The sequence below is a fragment of the Phalangium opilio genome, unplaced genomic scaffold (assembly GCF_054372755.1).
Source record: "Phalangium opilio isolate 3A_F unplaced genomic scaffold, DU_Popi_V2 ptg000352l_1, whole genome shotgun sequence".
In the NCBI taxonomy this organism is placed as follows: Eukaryota; Metazoa; Arthropoda; class Arachnida; order Opiliones; family Phalangiidae; genus Phalangium; species Phalangium opilio.
In genome coordinates this window covers 5,670,140-5,691,591 of record NW_028324228.1, presented here as the reverse complement: position 1 = coordinate 5,691,591, position 21,452 = coordinate 5,670,140, and the positions used below count along the sequence as shown (strand labels likewise).

The 21,452-nt window shown below is 41.2% G+C and overlaps 11 non-coding genes across 11 annotated transcripts; all 11 read right to left on the bottom strand.

The window, feature by feature from the left end:
* Window positions 1–1,820: 1,820 nt before the first annotated feature.
* TRNAW-CCA (transfer RNA tryptophan (anticodon CCA)) lies at window positions 1,821–1,892 on the bottom strand. Its single transcript has one exon. It is a non-coding gene; the product is annotated as a tRNA-Trp (tRNA).
* A 483-nt stretch (window positions 1,893–2,375) lies between these two features.
* On the bottom strand, window positions 2,376–2,447 carry TRNAW-CCA (transfer RNA tryptophan (anticodon CCA)). Its single transcript has one exon. It is a non-coding gene; the product is annotated as a tRNA-Trp (tRNA).
* Window positions 2,448–2,514: 67 nt separating this feature from the next.
* On the bottom strand, window positions 2,515–2,586 carry TRNAW-CCA (transfer RNA tryptophan (anticodon CCA)). Its single transcript has one exon. It is a non-coding gene; the product is annotated as a tRNA-Trp (tRNA).
* A 308-nt stretch (window positions 2,587–2,894) lies between these two features.
* TRNAW-CCA (transfer RNA tryptophan (anticodon CCA)) lies at window positions 2,895–2,968 on the bottom strand. Its single transcript has one exon. It is a non-coding gene; the product is annotated as a tRNA-Trp (tRNA).
* Window positions 2,969–3,033: 65 nt separating this feature from the next.
* TRNAW-CCA (transfer RNA tryptophan (anticodon CCA)) lies at window positions 3,034–3,105 on the bottom strand. The gene has a single exon. It is a non-coding gene; the product is annotated as a tRNA-Trp (tRNA).
* Window positions 3,106–3,171: 66 nt separating this feature from the next.
* Window positions 3,172–3,243, bottom strand: TRNAW-CCA (transfer RNA tryptophan (anticodon CCA)). Its single transcript has one exon. It is a non-coding gene; the product is annotated as a tRNA-Trp (tRNA).
* Window positions 3,244–5,265: 2,022 nt separating this feature from the next.
* Window positions 5,266–5,337, bottom strand: TRNAW-CCA (transfer RNA tryptophan (anticodon CCA)). The gene has a single exon. It is a non-coding gene; the product is annotated as a tRNA-Trp (tRNA).
* A 1,302-nt stretch (window positions 5,338–6,639) lies between these two features.
* Window positions 6,640–6,711, bottom strand: TRNAW-CCA (transfer RNA tryptophan (anticodon CCA)). The gene has a single exon. It is a non-coding gene; the product is annotated as a tRNA-Trp (tRNA).
* A 1,985-nt stretch (window positions 6,712–8,696) lies between these two features.
* TRNAW-CCA (transfer RNA tryptophan (anticodon CCA)) lies at window positions 8,697–8,768 on the bottom strand. Its single transcript has one exon. It is a non-coding gene; the product is annotated as a tRNA-Trp (tRNA).
* A 63-nt stretch (window positions 8,769–8,831) lies between these two features.
* TRNAW-CCA (transfer RNA tryptophan (anticodon CCA)) lies at window positions 8,832–8,903 on the bottom strand. The gene has a single exon. It is a non-coding gene; the product is annotated as a tRNA-Trp (tRNA).
* Window positions 8,904–9,795: 892 nt separating this feature from the next.
* On the bottom strand, window positions 9,796–9,867 carry TRNAW-CCA (transfer RNA tryptophan (anticodon CCA)). Its single transcript has one exon. It is a non-coding gene; the product is annotated as a tRNA-Trp (tRNA).
* Window positions 9,868–21,452: the final 11,585 nt, after the last annotated feature.

Genomic DNA, 21,452 nt, shown 5'->3' with positions numbered 1-21,452 from the left:
ACTTAAAAACTGATTTTTATTATTTGTTTGACCCGGAGGTGATTCGAAAACGCAGCCTTCTGATCTGGAGTCAGACGTGCTACCAATGCGCCATCAAGCCCCCTTTACGAAGGTTTAATTGGTAGAATTTTAAATAACACTTAAAAACTGATTTTTATTATTTCTTTGACCCGGACGTGATTCCAACACGCAGCCTTCTGATCTGGAGTCAGACGCGCTACTATTGCGCCACCGAGCCCCCCTTACGTAGGTTTAATTGGTAGAATTCTATAAACAACTTAAAAACTAAGTTTTAATTATTTCTTTGACCCAGACGTGATTCGAACACGCAGCCTTCTGATCTGGTCTCAGACGCGCTACCATTGCGCCACCGAGCCCCCTGACGGTTTAATTGGTAGAATTTCTATAAACAATGTAAAACTAACCTTTATTATTTGTTTGACCCGGACGTGATTCGAACACGCAGCCTTCTGTTCTGGAGTCAGACGCGCTACCATTGCGCCACCGAGCTCCCTTTACGAATGTTTAATTGGTAGAATTTTAAAAACAACTTAAAAACTGATTTTTATTATTTCTTTGACCCGAACGTGATTCCAACACGCAACCTTCTGATCTGGAGTCAGAAGCGCTACCATTGCGCCACCGAGCCCCCTGAACGAAGGTTAAATTGGTAGAATTTCTATAAACAACGGAAAAACTAAATTTTATTATTTGTTTGACCCGGACGTGATTCGAACACGCAGCCTTCTGATCTGGGGTCAGACGTGCTACCATTGCCCCACCAAGCCCCCTTTACGAAGGTTTAATTGGTAGAATTTTAAAAAACACTTAAAAACTGATTTTTATTATTGCTTTGACCCGGACGTGATTCCAACACAAAGCCTTCTGATCTGGAGTCAGACGCGCTACCATTGCGCCACCGAGCCCACTTTACGAAGGTTTAATTGGCAGAATTTTAAAAACAACTTAAAAACGGATTTTTATTATTTCTTTGACCCGGACGTGATTCCAACACGCAGCCTTCTGATCTGGAGTCAGACGTGCTACCACTGCGCCATCAAGCCCCCTTTACGAAGGTTTAATTGGTAGAATTTTAAAAAACACTTAAAAACTGATTTTTATTATTTCTTTGACCCGGACGTGATTCCAACACGCAGCCTTCTGATCTGGAGTCAGACGCGCTACTATTGCGCCACCGAGCCCCCCTTACGAAGGTTTAATTGGTAGAATTCTATAAACAACTTAAAAACTAAGTTTTAATTATTTCTTTAACCCAGACGTGATTCGAACACGCAGCCTTCTGATCTGGTGTCAGACGCGCTACCATTGCGCCACCGAGCCCCCTGACGCTATAATTGGTAGAATTTCTATAAACAATTTAAAAACTAACCTTTATTATTTGTTTGACCCGGACGTGATTCGAACAGGCAGCCTTCTGTTCTGGAGTCAGACGCGCTACCATTGCGCCACCGAGCCCCCTGAACGAAGGTTAAATTGGTAGAATTTCTATAAACAACGGAAAAACTAAATTTTATTATTTGTTTGACCCGGACGTGATTCGAACACGCAGCCTTCTGATCTGGGGTCAGACGTGCTACCATTGCCCCACCAAGCCCCCTTTACGAAGATTTAATTGGTAGAATTTTAAAAAACACTTAAAAACTGATTTTTATTATTGCTTTGACCCGGACGTGATTTCAACACAAAGCCTTCTGATCTGGAGTCAGACGCGCTACCATTGCGCCACCGAGCCCCCTTTACGAAGGTTTAATTGGTAGAATTTCTATAAACAACGTAAAAACTAAATTTTATTATTTGTTTGACCCGGACGTGATTCGAACACGCAGCCTTCTGATCTGGAGTCAGACGTGCTACCATTGCGCCACCAAGCCCCCTTTACGAAGGTTTAATTGGTAGAATTTCTATAAACAACTTAAAAACTGATTTTTATTATTTCTTTGACCCGAACGTGATTCCAACACGCAGCCTTCTGATCTGGAGTCAGAAGCGCTACCATTGCGCCACCGAGCCCCCTGAACGAAGGTTAAATTGGTAGAATTTCTATAAACAACGGAAAAACTAAATTTTATTATTTGTTTGACCCGGACGTGATTCGAACACGCAGCCTTCTGATCTGGGGTCAGACGTGCTACCATTGCCCCACCAAGCCCCCTTTACGAAGATTTAATTGGTAGAATTTTAAAAAACACTTAAAAACTGATTTTTATTATTGCTTTGACCCGGACGTGATTCCAACACAAAGCCTTCTGATCTGGAGTCAGACGCGCTACCATTGCGCCACCGAGCCCCCTTTACGAAGGTTTAATTGGTAGAATTTCTATAAACAACGTAAAAACTAAATTTTATTATTTGTTTGACCCGGACGTGATTCGAACACGCAGCCTTCTGATCTGGAGTCAGACGTGCTACCATTGCGCCACCAAGCCCCCTTTACGAAGGTTTAATTGGTAGAATTTCTATAAACAACGTAAAAACTGATTTTTATTATTGCTTTGACCCGGACGTGATTCCAACACGCAGCCTTCTGATCTGGAGTCAGACGCGCTACCATTGCGCCACCGAGCCCCCTTTACGAAGGTTTAATTGGTAGAATTTTAAAAACAACTTAAAAACTGATTTTTATTATTTCTTTGACCCGAACGTGATTGCAACACGCAGCCTTCTGATCTGGAGTCAGACGAGCTACTATTGCGCCACCGAGCCCCCTTTACGAAGTTTAATTGGTAGATTTCTATAAACAACTTAAAAACTAAGTTTTAATTATTTCTTTGACCCAGACGTGATTCGAACACGCAGCCTTCTGATCTGGTGTCTGACGCGCTACCATTGCGCCACCGAGCCCCCTGACGGTTTAATTGGTAGAATTTCTATATTGAGCCGGACGTGATTCGAACACGCAGCCTTCTGATCTGGAGTCAGACGCGCTACCATTGCGCCACCGAGACCCCTTTACGAAGGTTTAATTGGTGGAATTTCTATAAAAAACGTAAAAACTAAATTTTATTATTTGTTTGACCCGGACGTGATTCGAACACGCAGCCTTCTGATCTGGAGTCAGACGCGCTACCATTGCGCCACCGAGTCCCCTTTACGAAGCTTTAATTGGTAGAATTCTAAAAACAACTTAAAAACTTATTGTTATTATTTGTTTGACCCGGACGTGATTCGAACACGCAGCCTTCTGTTCTGGAGTCAGACGCGCTACCATTGCGCCACCGAGCCCCCTTTACGAAGGTTTAATTGGTAGAATTTTAAAAACAACTTAAAAACTGATTTTTATTACCTCTCCGTGTGACGTAGTCCAGGAGAGGTTCTGTAACGGCCGTGTCTGTCTGTGTGTGTGTCTGTCTGTCTGTCCGTTGTTACACCCACGTGACCGCGTTCGCAGTTTGCGTATCGGAGCAAACGTGTTCGCCATTTCCGAACTGCTTTCACAGTCACGGAAATGGCTCCTCTACTTGAGTTCTCTTACCACCATCTTCTGATCTTTGTCCATCCCACATGAACACCAGCCTGGTACTTATCTGGCTTCCAACACCATCATCTTCTGTTCTTTGTCAATCCCACATTGACACCAGTCTGCACTTACACTTGCTTCTAATCACCACCATCCACTTGTCTTCCGTCTATTCCACATAGACACCAATCTGTATCATTGGCTTCTACTCCATTATCATCGTTTGGTTTTAGGATATACGCGGCGATCAGCTAGGGTTACGAGAAACGTCTAGCCTCCCTAAGGTGGGATCGGCCACCAAAGGTTTTCGCAATTGCGCTTTTTCCTTACTGTTATAATGGAATCGAATCGTATATATACCCCAAAATTTGAAGAAAGCGGGAAGAGGGGTACCCTTCACTTTAAACGTCAATATTAGCAAAGTTTGAGAAGATAATAGGTATAACTTTATTTTAATTGATTTAACTATTATTAATGTTAATTATTGAAGATTAAAATAATTAAAAATAATTATATTTATTTAAATATTAAAGATAAACCTCTCGTACAAAGAGAGATTATCACTGCCTCCTGTATCAACCAAGGCCCGTGCATGCGATATATTTCCTTCATTGCCTCCTATATCTACCAAGGCCCGTGCATGCGATATATTTCCTTCATTGCCTCCTGTATCTATCAAGGCCCGTGCATTGTGATATATTTCATTCATTGCCTCCTATATATATAAAGGATGAGGGCAAAAGTGTTTTCATTGGATAATTTTGTTTATATAATCTTCTCGACACGGAGAGGTAATATTTTGGTTTTCCCAACTTGTTATTTCTTTGACCCGAACGTGATTCCAACACGCAGCCTTCTGATCTGGAGTCAGACGAGCTACTATTGCGCCACCGAGTCCCCTTTACGAAGGTTTAATTGGTAGAATTCTAAAAACAACTTAAAAACTGACTTTTATTCTTTCTTTGACCCGGACGTGATTCGAACACGCAGCCTTCTGATCTGGTTTCAGAAGCGCTACCATTGCGCCACCGAGCCCCCTGAACGAAGGTTAAATTGGTAGAATTTCTATAAACAACGTAAAAACTAAATTTTATTATTTGTTTCACCCGGAGGTGATTAGAAAACGCAGCCTTCTGATCTGGAGTCAGACGTGCTACCATTGCGCCATCAAGCCCCCTTTACGAAGGTTTAATTGGTAGAATTTTAAAAAACACTTAAAAACTGATTTTTATTATTTCTTTGACCCGGACGTGATTCCAACACGCAGCCTTCTGATCTGGAGTCAGACGCACTTCTATTGCGCCACCGAGCCCCCCTTACGAAGGTTTAATTGGTAGAATTCTATAAACAACTTAAAAACTAAGTTTTAATTATTTCTTTGACCCAGACGTGATTCGAACACGCAGCCTTCTGATCTGGTCTCAGACGCGCTACCATTGCGCCACCGAGCCCCCTGACGGTTTAATTGGTAGAATTTCTATAAACAATGTAAAAACTAACCTTTATTATTTGTTTGACCCGGACGTGATTCGAACACGCAGCCTTCTGTTCTGGAGTCAGACGCGCTACCATTGCGCCACCGAGCTCCCTTTACGAATGTTTAATTGGTAGAATTTTAAAAACAACTTAAAAACTGATTTTAATTATTTCTTTGACCCAGACGTGATTCGAACACGCAGCCGTCTGATCTGGTGTCAGACGCGCTACCATTGCGCTACCGAGCCCCCTGACGGTTTAATTGGTAGAATTTCTATAAACAACGTAAAAACTAACCTTTATGATTTGTTTGACCCGGACGTGATTCGAACACGCAGCCTTCTGATCTGGAGTCAGACGTGCTACCATTGCGCCACCAAGCCCCCTTTACGAAGGTTTAATTGGTAGAATTTTAAAAAACACTTAAAAACTGATTTTTATTATTGCTTTGACCCGGACGTGATTCCAACACAAAGCCTTCTGATCTGGAGTCAGACGCGCTACCATTGCGCCACCGAGCCCCCTTACGAAGGTTTAATTGGTAGAATTTTAAAAACAACTTAAAAACTGATTTTTATTATTTCTTTGACCCGGACGTGATTCCAACACGCAGCCTTCTGCACTGGAGTCAGACGCGCTACTATTGCGCCACCGAGCCCCCCTTACGAAGGTTTAATTGGTAGAATTCTATAAACAACTTAAAAACTAAGTTTTAATTATTTCTTTGACCCAGACGTGATTCGAACACGCAGGCTTCTGATCTGGTGTCAGACGCGCTACCATTGCGCCACCGAGCCCCCTGACGGTTTAATTGGTAGAATTTCTATAAACAATGTAAAAACTAACCTTTATTATTTGTTTGACCCGGACGTGATTCGAACACGCAGCCTTCTGATCTGGAGTCACACGTGCTACCATTGCTGCACCAAGCCCCCTTTACGAAGGTTTAATTGGTAGAATTTTAAAAAACACTTAAAAACTGATTTTTATTATGGCTTTGACCCGGACGTGATTCCAACACAAAGCCTTCTGATCTGGAGTCAGACGCGCTACTATTGCGCCACCGAGCCCCCCTTACGAAGGTTTAATTGGTAGAATTCTATAAACAACGTAAAAACTAACCTTTATGATTTGTTTGACCCGGACGTGATTCCAACACGCAGCCTTCTGATCTGGAGTCAGACGTGCTACCTTTGCCCCACCAAGCCCCCTTTACGAAGGTTTAATTGGTAGAATTTTAAAAAACACTTAAAAACTGATTTTTATTATTGCTTTGACCCGGACGTGATTCCAACACAAAGCCTTCTGATCTGGAGTCAGACGCGCTACCATTGCGCCACCGAGCCCCCTTTACGAAGGTTTAATTGGTAGAATTTTAAAAACAACTTAAAAACGGATTTTTATTATTTCTTTGACCCGGACGTGATTCCAACACGCCGTCTTCTGATCTGGAGTTCGACGCGCTACTATTGCGCCACCGAGCCCCCTTTACGAAGTTTAATTGGTAGAATTCTATAAACAACATAAAAACTAAGTTTTAATTATTTCTTTGACCCAGACGTGATTCGAACACGCAGCCGTCTGATCTGGTGTCAGACGCGCTACCATTGCGCTACCGAGCCCCCTGACGGTTTAATTGGTAGAATTTCTATAAACAACGTAAAAACTAACCTTTATGATTTGTTTGACCCGGACGTGATTCGAACACGCAGCCTTCTGATCTGGAGTCAGACGTGCTACCATTGCGCCACCAAGCCCCCTTTACGAAGGTTTAATTGGTAGAATTTTAAAAAAACACTTAAAAACTGATTTTTATTATTGCTTTGACCCGGACGTGATTCCAACACAAAGCCTTCTGATCTGGAGTCAGACGCGCTACCATTGCGCCACCGAGCCCCCTTACGAAGGTTTAATTGGTAGAATTTTAAAAACAACTTAAAAACTGATTTTTATTATTTCTTTGACCCGGACGTGATTCCAACACGCAGCCTTCTGCACTGGAGTCAGACGCGCTACTATTGCGCCACCGAGCCCCCCTTACGAAGGTTTAATTGGTAGAATTCTATAAACAACTTAAAAACTAAGTTTTAATTATTTCTTTGACCCAGACGTGATTCGAACACGCAGGCTTCTGATCTGGTGTCAGACGCGCTACCATTGCGCCACCGAGCCCCCTGACGGTTTAATTGGTAGAATTTCTATAAACAATGTAAAAACTAACCTTTATTATTTGTTTGACCCGGACGTGATTCGAACACGCAGCCTTCTGATCTGGAGTCACACGTGCTACCATTGCTGCACCAAGCCCCCTTTACGAAGGTTTAATTGGTAGAATTTTAAAAAACACTTAAAAACTGATTTTTATTATGGCTTTGACCCGGACGTGATTCCAACACAAAGCCTTCTGATCTGGAGTCAGACGCGCTACTATTGCGCCACCGAGCCCCCCTTACGAAGGTTTAATTGGTAGAATTCTATAAACAACGTAAAAACTAACCTTTATGATTTGTTTGACCCGGACGTGATTCCAACACAAAGCCTTCTGATCTGGAGTCAGACGCTCTACCATTGCGCCACCGAGCCCCCTTTACGAAGGTTTAATTGGTAGAATTTTAAAAACAACTTAAAAACGGATTTTTATTATTTCTTTGACCCGGACGTGATTCCAACACGCAGCCTTCTGATCTGGAGTTCGACGCGCTACTATTGCGCCACCGAGCCCCCCTTACGAAGTTTAATTGGTAGAATTCTATAAACAACATAAAAACTAAGTTTTAATTATTTGTTTGACCCAGACGTGATTCGAACACGCAGCCGTCTAGTCTGGTGTCAGACGCGCTACCATTGCGCCACCGAGCCCCTGACGGTTTAATTGGTAGAATTCTATAAACAACTTAAAAACTAAGTTTTAATTATTTCTTTGACCCAGACGTGATTCGAACACGCAGGCTTCTGATCTGGTGTCAGACGCGCTACCATTGCGCCACCGAGCCCCCTGACGGTTTAATTGGTAGAATTTCTATAAACAATGTAAAAACTAACCTTTATTATTTGTTTGACCCGGACGTGATTCGAACACGCAGCCTTCTGATCTGGAGTCACACGTGCTACCATTGCTGCACCAAGCCCCCTTTACGAAGGTTTAATTGGTAGAATTTTAAAAAACACTTAAAAACTGATTTTTATTATGGCTTTGACCCGGACGTGATTCCAACACAAAGCCTTCTGATCTGGAGTCAGACGCGCTACTATTGCGCCACCGAGCCCCCCTTACGAAGGTTTAATTGGTAGAATTCTATAAACAACGTAAAAACTAACCTTTATGATTTGTTTGACCCGGACGTGATTCCAACACAAAGCCTTCTGATCTGGAGTCAGACGCTCTACCATTGCGCCACCGAGCCCCCTTTACGAAGGTTTAATTGGTAGAATTTTAAAAACAACTTAAAAACGGATTTTTATTATTTCTTTGACCCGGACGTGATTCCAACACGCAGCCTTCTGATCTGGAGTTCGACGCGCTACTATTGCGCCACCGAGCCCCCCTTACGAAGTTTAATTGGTAGAATTCTATAAACAACATAAAAACTAAGTTTTAATTATTTGTTTGACCCAGACGTGATTCGAACACGCAGCCGTCTAGTCTGGTGTCAGACGCGCTACCATTGCGCCACCGAGCCCCTGACGGTTTAATTGGTAGAATTCTATAAACAACTTAAAAACTAAGTTTTAATTATTTCTTTGACCCAGACGTGATTCGAACACGCAGCCTTCTGATCTGGTGTCAGACGCGCTACCATTGCGCCACCGAGCCCCCTGACGGTTTAATTGGTAGAATTTCTATAAACAATGTAAAAACTAACCTTTATTATTTGTTTGACCCGGACGTGATTCGAACACGCAGCCTTCTGATCTGGAGTCAGACGCGCTACCATTGCGCCACCGAGTCCCCTTTACGAAGGTTTAATTGGTAGAATTTCTATAAACAATGTAAAAACTAACCTTTATTATTTGTTTGACCCGGACGTGATTCGAACACGCAGCCTTCTGTTCTGGAGTCAGACGCGCTACCATTGCGCCACCGAGCTCCCTTTACGAAGGTTTAATTGGTAGAATTTTAAAAACAACTTTAAAAGTGATTTTTATTATTTCTTTGACCCGAACGTGATTCCAACACGCAGCCTTCTGATCTGGAGTCAGAAGCGCTACCATTGCGCCACCGAGCCCCCTGAACGAAGGTTAAATTGGTAGAATTTCTATAAACAACGGAAAAACTAAATTTTATTATTTGTTTGACCCGGAAGTGATTCGAACACGCAGCCTTCTGATCTGGAGTCAGACGTGCTACCATTGCCCCACCAAGCCCCCTTTACGAAGGTTTAATTGGTAGAATTTTAAAAAACACTTAAAAACTGATTTTTATTATTGCTTTGACCCGGACGTGATTCCAACACAAAGCCTTCTGATCTGGAGTCAGACGCTCTACCATTGCGCCACCGAGCCCCCTTTACGAAGGTTTAATTGGTAGAATTTTAAAAACAACTTAAAAACGGATTTTTATTATTTCTTTGACCCGGACGTGATTCCAACACGCAGCCTTCTGATCTGGAGTTCGACGCGCTACTATTGCGCCACCGAGCCCCCTTACGAAGTTCAATGGGTAGAATTCTATAAACAACATAAAAACTAAGTTTTAATTATTTCTTTGACCCAGACGTGATTCGAACACGCAGCCGTCTAATCTGGTGTCAGACGCGCTACCATTGCGCCACCGAGCCCCCTGACGGTTTAATTGGTAGAATTTCTATAAACAACGTAAAAACTAACCTTTATTATTTGTTTGACCCGGACGTGATTCGAACACGCAGCCTTCTGATCTGGAGTTAGACGCGCTACCATTGCGCCACCGAGCCCCCTTTAAGAAGCTTTAATTGGTAGAATTCTAAAAACAACTTGAAAACTTATTTTTATTATTTGTTTGACCCGGACGTGATTCGAACACGCAGCCTTCTGTTCTGGAGTCAGACGCGCTACCATTGCGCCACCGAGCACCCTTTAAGAAGGTTTAATTGGTAGAATTTTAAAAACAACTTAAAAACTGATTTTTATTATTTCTTTGACCCGAACGTGATTCCAACACGCAGCCTTCTGATCTGGAGTCAGACGCGCTACTATTGCGCCACCGAGTCCCCTTTACGAAGGTTTAATTGGTAGAATTATAAAAACAACTTAAAAACTGACTTTTATTCTTTCTTTGACCCGGACGTGATTCGAATACGCAGCCTTCTGATCTGGTTTCAGAAGCGCTACCATTGCGCCACCGAGCCCCCTGAACGAAGGTTAAATTGGTAGAATTTTAAAAAACACTTAAAAACTAATTTTTACCTCTCCGAGTGGCGTATGTCACGGAGAGGTATTACACCGGCCGTGTCTGTGTGTCTGTCTGTCTGTCTGTCTTTCTGTCTTTCTGTCTGTCAGACCCCACGTGACCGCGTTCGGAGCAAACGTGTTCCCAATTTCCGGACTGCATTGACAGTTCACGGAAATTTGGGTTTGTCTCCTCTGGCTATTCTACTTGAGTTCCAACACCACCAGCTTTGGTTTTCGTCCACTCCACATGGACACTAGTCTGTACTTGCTAGCTTCCTAGCACAAACATCTTCTGATCTTCGTCAATTTCACCTTGCACCAGCTTCTATGCACCACCATCTTCTGTTCTTCGTCAATTCCACATTGACACCAGCTTCTATGCACCACCATCTTCAGGTCTTTGTCCATTCCACATGGACGCCAGTCAGTCCATTCCGGCTTCTTTTCCTTCGTCACCGTTTGGTTTCAAGATATACGCGGCGATCGGCTAGGGTTACGAGAAACGTCTAGTCTCGCAATGGCAGGGCTTCCACCATCGGTTCACGCGAATGCGTTTTTATCTATTATTATAATGGAAACGAATCGTATATATATCCCAAAATTTGAAAAAAGCGGGCAAGAGGGGTACCCTTCACTTTAAACGTCAATATTAGCAAAGTTTCGAAAGATAATAGGAACAACCAGAAGAAAATAGGGGAAGTGGGTAGCTTGGGCAACTTCGCGAGGCGTCCCGTTTACGGATTTTTCGCGCCATTTCCCTCCCCGTGGGGGTGAAGAGAGATAGGATTTTTACGCGCATTAACACACGAGTGACGTAATTCTGTGGACAGTACGGTCCTACGCCTTCCAACTGACTAGAGGCGTCTGCTAGAGGCAGTGAGGCACTCAGGCAGAATGGCAGAGGCTGGAATCGAGTGGTAAGTACTAAATTCATAACTTATTTTAAAATATGTCTTTATTTTTAAATACAATGGTATTTCTAAGTTCCAGGGAAAAAATTAACTTGCCCGAAGTTTTAAACTGTGATAGGGAAGAGTTCAAAGTAATAAAGTTGTATCCAAGTTGTTGTAGTTTGATTTTTAACATTGGGATTGGTTTGGGTAGATCTTACTTTTCCTTTCAACACAGCCTGAGTTTTCTTATCGGTAGTTTCCTTGTACGTTAAATCACACTGCGTACTCTTAACGACATTCATTTTATTAAATAACCGAATTTTCGTCCTTAAATAAACCAATATCCGCATTAACCCGTTGCCTGATGTAACCCTAACTCAAACTGAAGCACTGCAGAAATATAAGCAGACTACACAAGTTAGTTCCACAGTTCGCTACATGGTGGCGTTCGCAATGAAATCTGGTACTATTTTATGCTTCGCGCCGATTGGCCAGATTCAAATTTTAAGGGTGGTAGGGGAATCGACCATTGTAAGTGAGAATCACTGGACGACTTGTATGGCTCAAGGCTACGGCTACCCACTTCCCCTATTTTCTTCTGGAACAACTTTATTTTAAACGATTTAACTATTTTTAAAGTTATTTACTGGCGATTAAAATAGTTAAAAATAATTATATTTATTTAAATATTAAAGATAAACCTCTCAAGTACCGAAGTCGATAAATCATTGCCTCCTGTATCCATCAAGGCCCGTGCTTTGCGATATATTTTTGAAAACAACAACCAAAATGGGAAGCTCCTCACAGAACCATAATAATTTATTTTCTTTGTAATATGAAATGAAAATATGGATAATATTTTCGGCAATTCGATTTGAATGGCTCTTTCTGATGTATCATTCTCTCAGCACTGTTCATAACGGACAGGAACGTAGAGATTCGAGACACTATGAATTACGATAGTGTTTCAAATCCTCTGTGATGAGGGCTTAACGGCTTGGAGTGAGTCGAAAGATAAATACACATCCTATTTTTTAGTTGTACCATGCGTACCACAATGTTGCCAGACGTTTATTGAAGGATGCTTGGGTACTTGGTACTTGTTACGTCTACCAAGTTTCCTAGCATCCAAGAATAAATAGGATTCATAGAAGCCAGGGTTAAGGGCATGTCATGGGTCAAGTCGTTAAATATATCGACGCAGTTAAATAGCTGATGGCATTATTTTATCCACTTTCTCATTGCGTTTCGAGTGGAAGTTCAACTTTGGCACCCCCAAAATTCGCTGTTGTCTGCTCGTTTTCCCCTTCCGCGTTTTTTCGTTATAAACTTATGATTTAACGAACTGTTAAGATAAAATTTCATATTTCCTAAGACCGATAAGCTTCTACTCCTTTCATCTTATTCCCAGTTAGATTTAACCTTGTTAAAACATAATCAGATGAATTTGAGTTACAATGTCGTAAAATCCTGCGCATACAGTTACCGAGGAGTGATAGAGACATTTTTACCGATTCCTACAGATGTTAAGTTTAAGCGAAATTGTTTTACGTTTGAATAAAAATACCGCTTCCAGTAGTGGGTTTATAGTACTCCTTGTTTGTGTAAGATTAGTGTAGCTGTAGAGCGTAATGATAAACGCTTAAAAATATATATTTTCAATAAAAACACCGCTTCCACTTGTGGATTTATACTCCTTGTTAGATAAGTGTAGGTGTAGAGAGTAATCATTATAAACGCTTAAAAATATATTTTCAAAAATGAAGAATATAGAACATTTTTTTTGTATCAAAAAATATTTTGGAGCTAAGATTGCTAGATATTGTTATTGAGATAATTGTTTTACATGTTTTAAATGAGACTAAAACTTCCACTATTGTGTCTAAAAAAGTGTTATTGGCAATGTATATTTTTTAAATATAAACAAATGCTGTTTAGTTTATACGCCCCCTATTTGTGAAAGACCTTTTTTACGCACTTTTATCATTCTTTATTTGAATTTCAAAGGTAGTACTTCATAATTCAATCTTCTGTAATAACTTTCTTCGGAAAATAATATTTCAAACGTTACAGAGTCTTGCAAGGGGATTGCTTTTGCGGATCTTTGTGAGTATTTAACTGAATAATAAAATGGAGGAAGATAATAATTTAAGTAAAGAGGAAATCAGGAAACGTAAAGCGAGGGAAAGAATGAGGGCAAAAAGGTCAGATCCTGAATTTAGGAAACGAGAAAATGAAGGAGAAGAGTGTTAGCAGCTGAAAAAAAGGCTGTTTCGGGAACAGGTTCTAGCACACCCAATTTTGGTCCTACCGCGAGGCCAGTTGGCCATGATTCTGCGAAAGATGATGCATTAAATAAAAGCTCTATTGAAAGTACTGTAAGCGTAGGCATATCTATTAATGAGGAACCCAATAATGTACAAAATGATAATGCTAATATTAGTGAAATAATCGAGGGCGATGAACAAGTACCTTGTACGTCCCATGGTAATGTCTATCCCTTAGAAAGATTAAGAATCTTGAGACAAAATGAAGAACGCAGTAAGAGAGAGTCGCTAGGTAAGGGGAAAAAGCGAGAGAATGAGTCACATTGTGAAATTGAAAATCAGGGTGGTATATTTACCAAGAAATTAATAAGGGTTGATGAAAGGTATAAAGCAAGCGAACGTGTAAGAAATCAGATAAGTAAGGCTACTGAACGCCAAGATCCAAATTATAGGGAAAGAGAACGTGTCAGAAACCAATTGTATAAGTCGGCCGAGGGGGAAACCACTTGTGAAATCAGGTGTACAAAATTTTTGAAATCACAATTGAAGTCCATAAATTGTTTTTGAAGTCTCTATAAATCGCAAAGTTTAGTTGAAATCTCGGAAATCTTAGGAAGTGCCTAGAGAATCCCTTGAAGTCATGCGAAGTCCTTGGAAATCGCTTGAAGTCAGTCGAAGTCTCTTGGAAGTCTCTTGAAGTCATACGAAATCCCTTTGAAATCTCTTGAAGTCTCTCTGAAGTCAAGAGAAGTCATACGAAGTCCCTTTGAAATCTCTTGAAGTCTCTCGGAAATCTCTTGAAGTCTCTCGGAAATCTCTTGAAGTCTCTCGGAAATCTCTTGAAGTCTCTCGGAAATCTCTTGAAGTCTCTCGGAAATCTCTTGAAGTCTCTCGGAAATCTCTTGAAGTCTCTCGGAAATCTCTTGAAGTCTCTCGGAAATCTCTTGAAGTCCCTTTGAAATCTCTTGAAGTCTCTCGGAAATCTCTTGAAGTCTCTCGGAAATCTCTTGAAGTCCCTCGGAAATCTCTTGAAGTCCCTCGGAAATCTCTTGAAGTCCCTCGGAAATCTCTTGAAGTCCCTCGGAAATCTCTTGAAGTCTCTCGGAAATCTCTTGAAGTCTCTCGGAAATCTCTTGAAGTCTCTCGGAAATCTCTTGAAGTCTCTCGGAAATCTCTTGAAGTCTCTCGGTAATCTCTTGAAGTCTCTCGGAAATCTCTTGAAGTCTCTCGGAAATCTCTTGAAGTCTCTCGGAAATCTCTTGAAGTCTCTCGGAAATCTCTTGAAGTCTCTCGGAAATCTCTTGAAGTCTCTCGGAAATCTCTTGAAGTCTCTCGGAAATCTCTTGAAGTCTCTCGGAAATCTCTTGAAGTCTCTCGGAAATCTCTTGAAGTCTCTCGGAAATCTCTTGAAGTCTCTCGGAAATCTCTTGAAGTCTCTCGGAAATCTCTTGAAGTCTCTCGGAAATCTCTTGAAGTCTCTCGGAAATCTCTTGAAGTCTCTCGGAAATCTCTTGAAGTCTCTCGGAAATCTCTTGAAGTCTCTCGGAAATCTCTTGAAGTCTCTCGGAAATCTCTTGAAGTCTCTCGGAAATCTCTTGAAGTCTCTCGGAAATCTCTTGAAGTCTCTCGGAAATCTCTTGAAGTCTCTCGGAAATCTCTTGAAGTCTCTCGGAAATCTCTTGAAGTCTCTCGGAAATCTCTTGAAGTCTCTCGGAAATCTCTTGAAGTCTCTCGGAAATCTCTTGAAGTCTCTCGGAAATCTCTTGAAGTCTCTCGGAAATCTCTTGAAGTCTCTCGGAAATCTCTTGAAGTCTCTCGGAAATCTCTTGAAGTCTCTCGGAAATCTCTTGAAGTCTCTCGGAAATCTCTTGAAGTCTCTCGGAAATCTCTTGAAGTCTCTCGGAAATCTCTTGAAGTCTCTCGGAAATCTCTTGAAGTCTCTCGGAAATCTCTTGAAGTCTCTCGGAAATCTCTTGAAGTCTCTCGGAAATCTCTTGAAGTCTCTCGGAAATCTCTTGAAGTCTCTCGGAAATCTCTTGAAGTCTCTCGGAAATCTCTTGAAGTCTCTCGGAAATCTCTTGAAGTCTCTCGGAAATCTCTTGAAGTCTCTCGGAAATCTCTTGAAGTCTCTCGGAAATCTCTTGAAGTCTCTCGGAAATCTCTTGAAGTCTCTCGGAAATCTCTTGAAGTCTCTCGGAAATCTCTTGAAGTCTCTCGGAAATCTCTTGAAGTCTCTCGGAAATCTCTTGAAGTCTCTCGGAAATCTCTTGAAGTCTCTCGGAAATCTCTTGAAGTCTCTCGGAAATCTCTTGAAGTCTCTCGGAAATCTCTTGAAGTCTCTCGGAAATCTCTTGAAGTCTCTCGGAAGTCATACGAAGTCTCTCGGAAGTCATACGAAGTCTCTCGGAAGTCATACGAAGTCTCTCGGAAGTCATACGAAGTCCGTTGGAAATCTCTTGAAGTCAAATGAAGTGGTAGAAAAATCCCTTGAAGTCTATTGAAATTCCGTCTTTCATAAGTGGAAATTTCCTTTTCTTCAAATTTTATTTTCAATAGTCTTGATCAGGGCCGGAAATAAGCACAGGACACTGGAATTTTAAGATGTGCCATAATTTTGTTAAAAACTGAGGGGGTCACTGGACAGTTTGACCAATAAAATTGTGGAAGTTTTGATAGCTTGACTATGGAGATGTGATACTATTTCTGCACACTACAGTGGACAATGTCCTATAAATTTTCCAGTCAAACAGGGGGGGGGCTGGTCTTGATCCCTCAATTTTCGGCCGTTTTCGGAGGTGCAATGCTACCAGACTCTTGTGCCAGACACTCTTCCCCAGAATTTTTTCCTTTTTGGACTTATTGTCGGCTGCTAATCATTCCGTTTTCAAGGAATATTCGTAAAAACGATATATTATTGTTTGTGGCGAAGTTTAATTGGCTTAATTTAAACTACTATTTAACTAAATTGGGAACCTTCGAAATACAGCATACAAGCAGCCAATTTACAAATTGTGTCTTCTAGTTCTCTGAACTATGAATTCGAGTATGAATCAGACGATAATCAGTTTCAAAAACCTGAGGGGTCGGACGTTTTGGAAAAAGTGTACGGGATTTCGAAATCCAATTTGATTTCTTCGGATTTCGTTTGATTTCTTCGGATTTCGTTTGATTTCGTCGGAATTCAATTGATTTCGTCGGATTGATTTCAAAATTCGATAAAATCCAACGGATTTTGCAATTTTTCCCGTGATTTCCTCGGATTTTTTCCATGATTTCGGCAGATTTTGGGATATTTCAATTGATTTCGTTTGATTTTGTGATTTCTTTTGAGTTTGGATTTCGTGAATTTTGTAATATTTTAATTGATTTCGTTGGATTTTGTGATTTCTTTTGAGTTTGGATTTCGTGAATTTTGTAATGGATTTCGCGATTTCGTTACTGATTTTGTGATTTCTTTGTTGATTTTGTGGTATCTTTACTGATTTTGTGATTTCTCTACTGATTTTGTGATTTCTCTACTGATTTTGTGATTTCTTTACTGTTTTGTTATTTCTTTATTGATTTCGGATTTTTTATGAGATTTTTTAAGTTGGATTTCGCGGGTAGCGTACGGGATTTCATGAATGACCGACCCCTTGCAAAAACTACTGCCCAAGCGCTCACTGGCGTGATTGAGTTAGCTATGCCACGACAAAAACTTCTTTCCGTAAATAGCGGCCGATCACGTGATCATATTTTCCCGCGTGAAACGTCGCAGAATTCTTGAGACATAAGCGACGATCAAATGGATCAGTATACTATCCGGGCTTGTATCTGCGCCATATAATCAAGAAGGAATTTACTATAAGAAGGCCTAAAAGGCGTCCGGTGCGCGCGTGATAGTCGACAATCCCCCCTCATGGGTGGGGGGAGGCTGGAAAAGAAGGCGGGACTTAATATTTTATCTTACTCTATGTTTTCCACCATCTATCTCTTTTACCTTCTCGTTAAGCCTTGGTTTGGTTTTTAGAACTCACGAAATCATAAGTATAGTACACTTGATTCGATTTAGAAACAATTATAGAACGAACGATTTTCACGTAGAGACAAGTATTCAAAATCCATTAAGTTAGGTTGAAAACCTTTAACTAACTTGTTAATGGCAATTAAAAACCATTCCCTAACCGTTTCAGCACCGCTGGCAGCCTCCATTTTCTGCTTACTTTGCTAGACGTTTTCTTTCTCTATTCGGAATACGTCAATCGCGTCTGTATGACCTATCCCCGCGGGATCCAATAGGAAAGCGCAGAGCAATGAGGGACATGAAAGGGGTGGGGCTTACTTGTCCACTAACACCGGCGTAAGAGTAGAAGCGTAAAATCTAGTGACTTAGGCATTCTTATAGTAAATTAATTCTTGATATAATTCTGCATAGATAATTGCTATCGGTTGCTCTGCACCTTAGTACTTAATAGCGAAGTACATAGATATTTTTAAATTATTACAATTTAATGAAGTCTTGAGAAAAAAATAGAAATCGGCTTTAGTCTATAAATTCTATTGAAGTCACTTGAAGTCTTTAAATTATGTTGAAGTCACTAGAAGTCTTTAAATTATGTTGAAGTCACTAGAAGTCTTTACAAATTCTATTGAAGTCACTTGAAATCTATAAAATGTAATGAAGTCACTTGAAGTCTATAAAATGTAATGAAGTCACTTGAAGTCTCTAAATTATATTGAAGTCACTTGAAGTCTTCATAAATTGTATTGAAGTCACTTGAAGTCTTTATAAATTGTATTGAAGTCACTTGAAGTCTTTATAAATTATATTGAAGTCCCTTGAAGTCTTTATAAATTTTATTGAAGTCATCTGAAATCAAATACAGTTAGTGAAGTCTTTGAAGTCGAATGAAGTCTTTGATAGTTCAATTGAAGTCATTTGAAATCTGAAATCAGGTGTACAAAATTTTCTTAGTGGTTTCCCCCTCGAAGTCGGCTAAACGCCAAGATCCCGAGTATAGAGATGTTGAACGTGGTAGAAACCAGACGGGTAAGGCGGCTAAACGCCAAGATCCCGAGTAAGGAGATGTTGAACGTGATAGAAACCAGGCTTGTAAGGCTGCTAAACGCCAAGATCCCGAGTTTAGAGATGTTGAACGTGCTAGAAACCAGACTTGTAAGGCGGCTAAACGCCAAGATCCCGAGTATAGAGATGTTGAACGTGGTAGAAACCAGACTTGTAAGGCGGCTAAACGCCAAGATCCCGAGTATAGAGATGTTGATCGTGGTAGAAACCAGACGGGTAAGGCGGCTAAACGCCAAGATCCCGAGTATAGAGATGTTGAACGTGATAGAAACCAGGCTTGTAAGGCTGCTAAACGCCAAGATCCCGAGTTTAGAGATGTTGAACGTGCTAGAAACCAGACAGGTATGGCGGCTAAACGCCAAGGTCCCGAGTATTGCGATGTTGAACGTGATAGAAACCAGGCTTGTAAGGCTGCTAAACGCCAAGATCCCGAGTTTAGAGATGTTGAACGTGCTAGAAACCAGACAGGTATGGCGGCTAAACGCCAAGATCCCGAGTATAGGGATGTTGAACGTGCTAGACAAAGATCTTCAGCCGCAGATAGGCGAGCAAACCCCTCGCTTATAGAGCAGACCTATTTTGATAGCATAAAAGATGGCCCAACGTGACCGTGTGAAGGATGTTCAAATCGTTTTTTTAAGTCATCTGGCGCCATTGTAAAGTCCATAGATTTTTTGTCAGTCCCTGGTATTGAGCAAAGAGAGTTGAATGATGAAATATTTTTGTGTAGTACTTGTTCTAAAAGCGTTAAGAGAAAGCAAATTCCAAAATTTTCAAGGGAAAATGGATTTGTGTTTCCTGAAATACCTGCGCAATTAAGTAACATAAGTAATTTAGAAGAAAGAATGATATCACCACGAATACCATTCATGCAAATACGAAGGTTAGGGTGTGACCAACAACGTGGTATTAAAGGAAATGTGGTTAACGTCCCTATAAATGTAGAGTCCACAGCCTCGGTTTTACCCAGGTTACCTCGAGACACGGATACTATTCAAATTGAGTTTATGAGAAGAATGCAGTATAACACACCCTATTTGTACGAAACTGTGAGACCCAAAGTCATTTTAGAGGCCCTGAACCAGAGTCCTGCACGGGCCGGGCTCAAGCCCGGTCCGGCCCGAGGCCCGGCCCGATCGGGTCGGGCCGAGCCGGGCTTTCCACTTTTGAAAATTGTATCGGGCCGGGCCGGGTCGGGCTTTAAAATTTTGGAAATTAACGGGCCGGGCCGGGTCGGGCTTTTAAAATTTTGGAAATTAACGGGCCGGGCCGGGCCGGGCTTTTGTTGATTATCATTTAATCCAAAGTTCAAATGAAAGATAATTTAAATGAGTATAAGCTTCTAAGAGCAAATGTAGCGAACAATTATCAAAAGAAATGAAAAATACACGACGCTAAAGCAAATATGAATTCAAATCATTGATTTTATGTAAAAAAATATAAAAATTACAACTGAAATACGTGTAACGGGCCGGGCCGGGCCGGGCCTGTTCAATTCGTGCAATGTGTCGGGCCGGGCCGGGCCGGGCTTGGTTAATGCATGTAACGGGCCGGGCCGGACCGGGCCGAAAAACCAACTATGTACTCGGGCTCGGGCCGGGTTTCGGGCTTATTCAAAATGCTAAAACCGGGCCGGGCTTGGGTCGGGCCTGAAAAACTCGGCCCGTGCAGGTCTCTGCCCTGAACGTTCTGGTAAGAACGCCTTTGTATGTTAAACATGGAATTACCGTTAAGAGTGAAATATTAGACCCCATTCCTGAAGAACTTGAATTTATCGTTGACGAAAATGACCGTCAGGTATATTAAGTTGATGTATCAGGAGATAATCCAGTAGCGCCAATAAACGCAGAGAATGATAGCGATGATATGTGGAATGAACCCAACGAAAGTAGTTCGTTAACAGTTGGGAATCAAGACACATTATTAGTTTCTTTAAGTAATTTCTTGCCAAGTAATACCATGCATGTTAAGTTTTCTCCTGGTGAAGGTCAAACCCCAATGTCGTTACTCTTTGACGAGGATGCGGAAGAATTGTCATTCCCGAGCATTTACGTGGGTCAAAAATGAACCTTAAGGTTAAGGGAAGTTTTAGTGATATTTTTAAATGGGAGCTTCGTAATATTGATAGGCGCTGTGCTAAAAATCCTTCGAAATTGTTTTACTCTTTTGTCAAATTGGAAACCTTGAAAGTTAGTCAATCTATACAGGTTTGCATGAAGAAAACTAAAAGAACAGATGGGTCGAATTATATTGCTGGACTTTTAGCCTCTGCAGGTTCTCTTGATGCTTTAATTAAGCAGGATGATGGTTTTAGGGTTTTAGAAAGACTACAGAGCTCGCCTTCTTATTGGCAACACAGACAAAAGGAATTGATGGGTATGATTAGACAGCTTGGTACGGCTACCTTTTTCATAACGTTTTCGGCTGCCGAAAGTAAATGGCCTGAGCTACTGAATATTTTGAGACTAACCTCTGGGCAGGAGAGTTTACCTAACGATGATATTAATAATTTAAGTTTTTTGGAAAGGGCAAAATTGATTCAGGATGATCCTGTTACTTGCGCTAGATATTTTGACCACCGTTTTCGGGCTTTGCTTAAGGCGTTACAGAAATTAGGTCCTCTTGGCGTTATAGAAGACTATTATTTTAGAGTTGAAATACAGCAAAGAGGTTCGCCCCACCAACATGGTTTGATCGAGGGGGTAGACACTTTGGATCTCTGTGTACACCTGAGTTCAAAAGAGTTCAGCTTTGACAGTGCATTGAGTTCAAAGTCTTCGGAACTCAGAGTTCAGCTTTGACAGTACATTGAGTTCAAGACATATTGTACACCTGAGTTCTCAAGTGTCTACCCCCTCGGGTTTGATTTGGATAAAAGATGCTCCAAAACTTAAAAATGATCT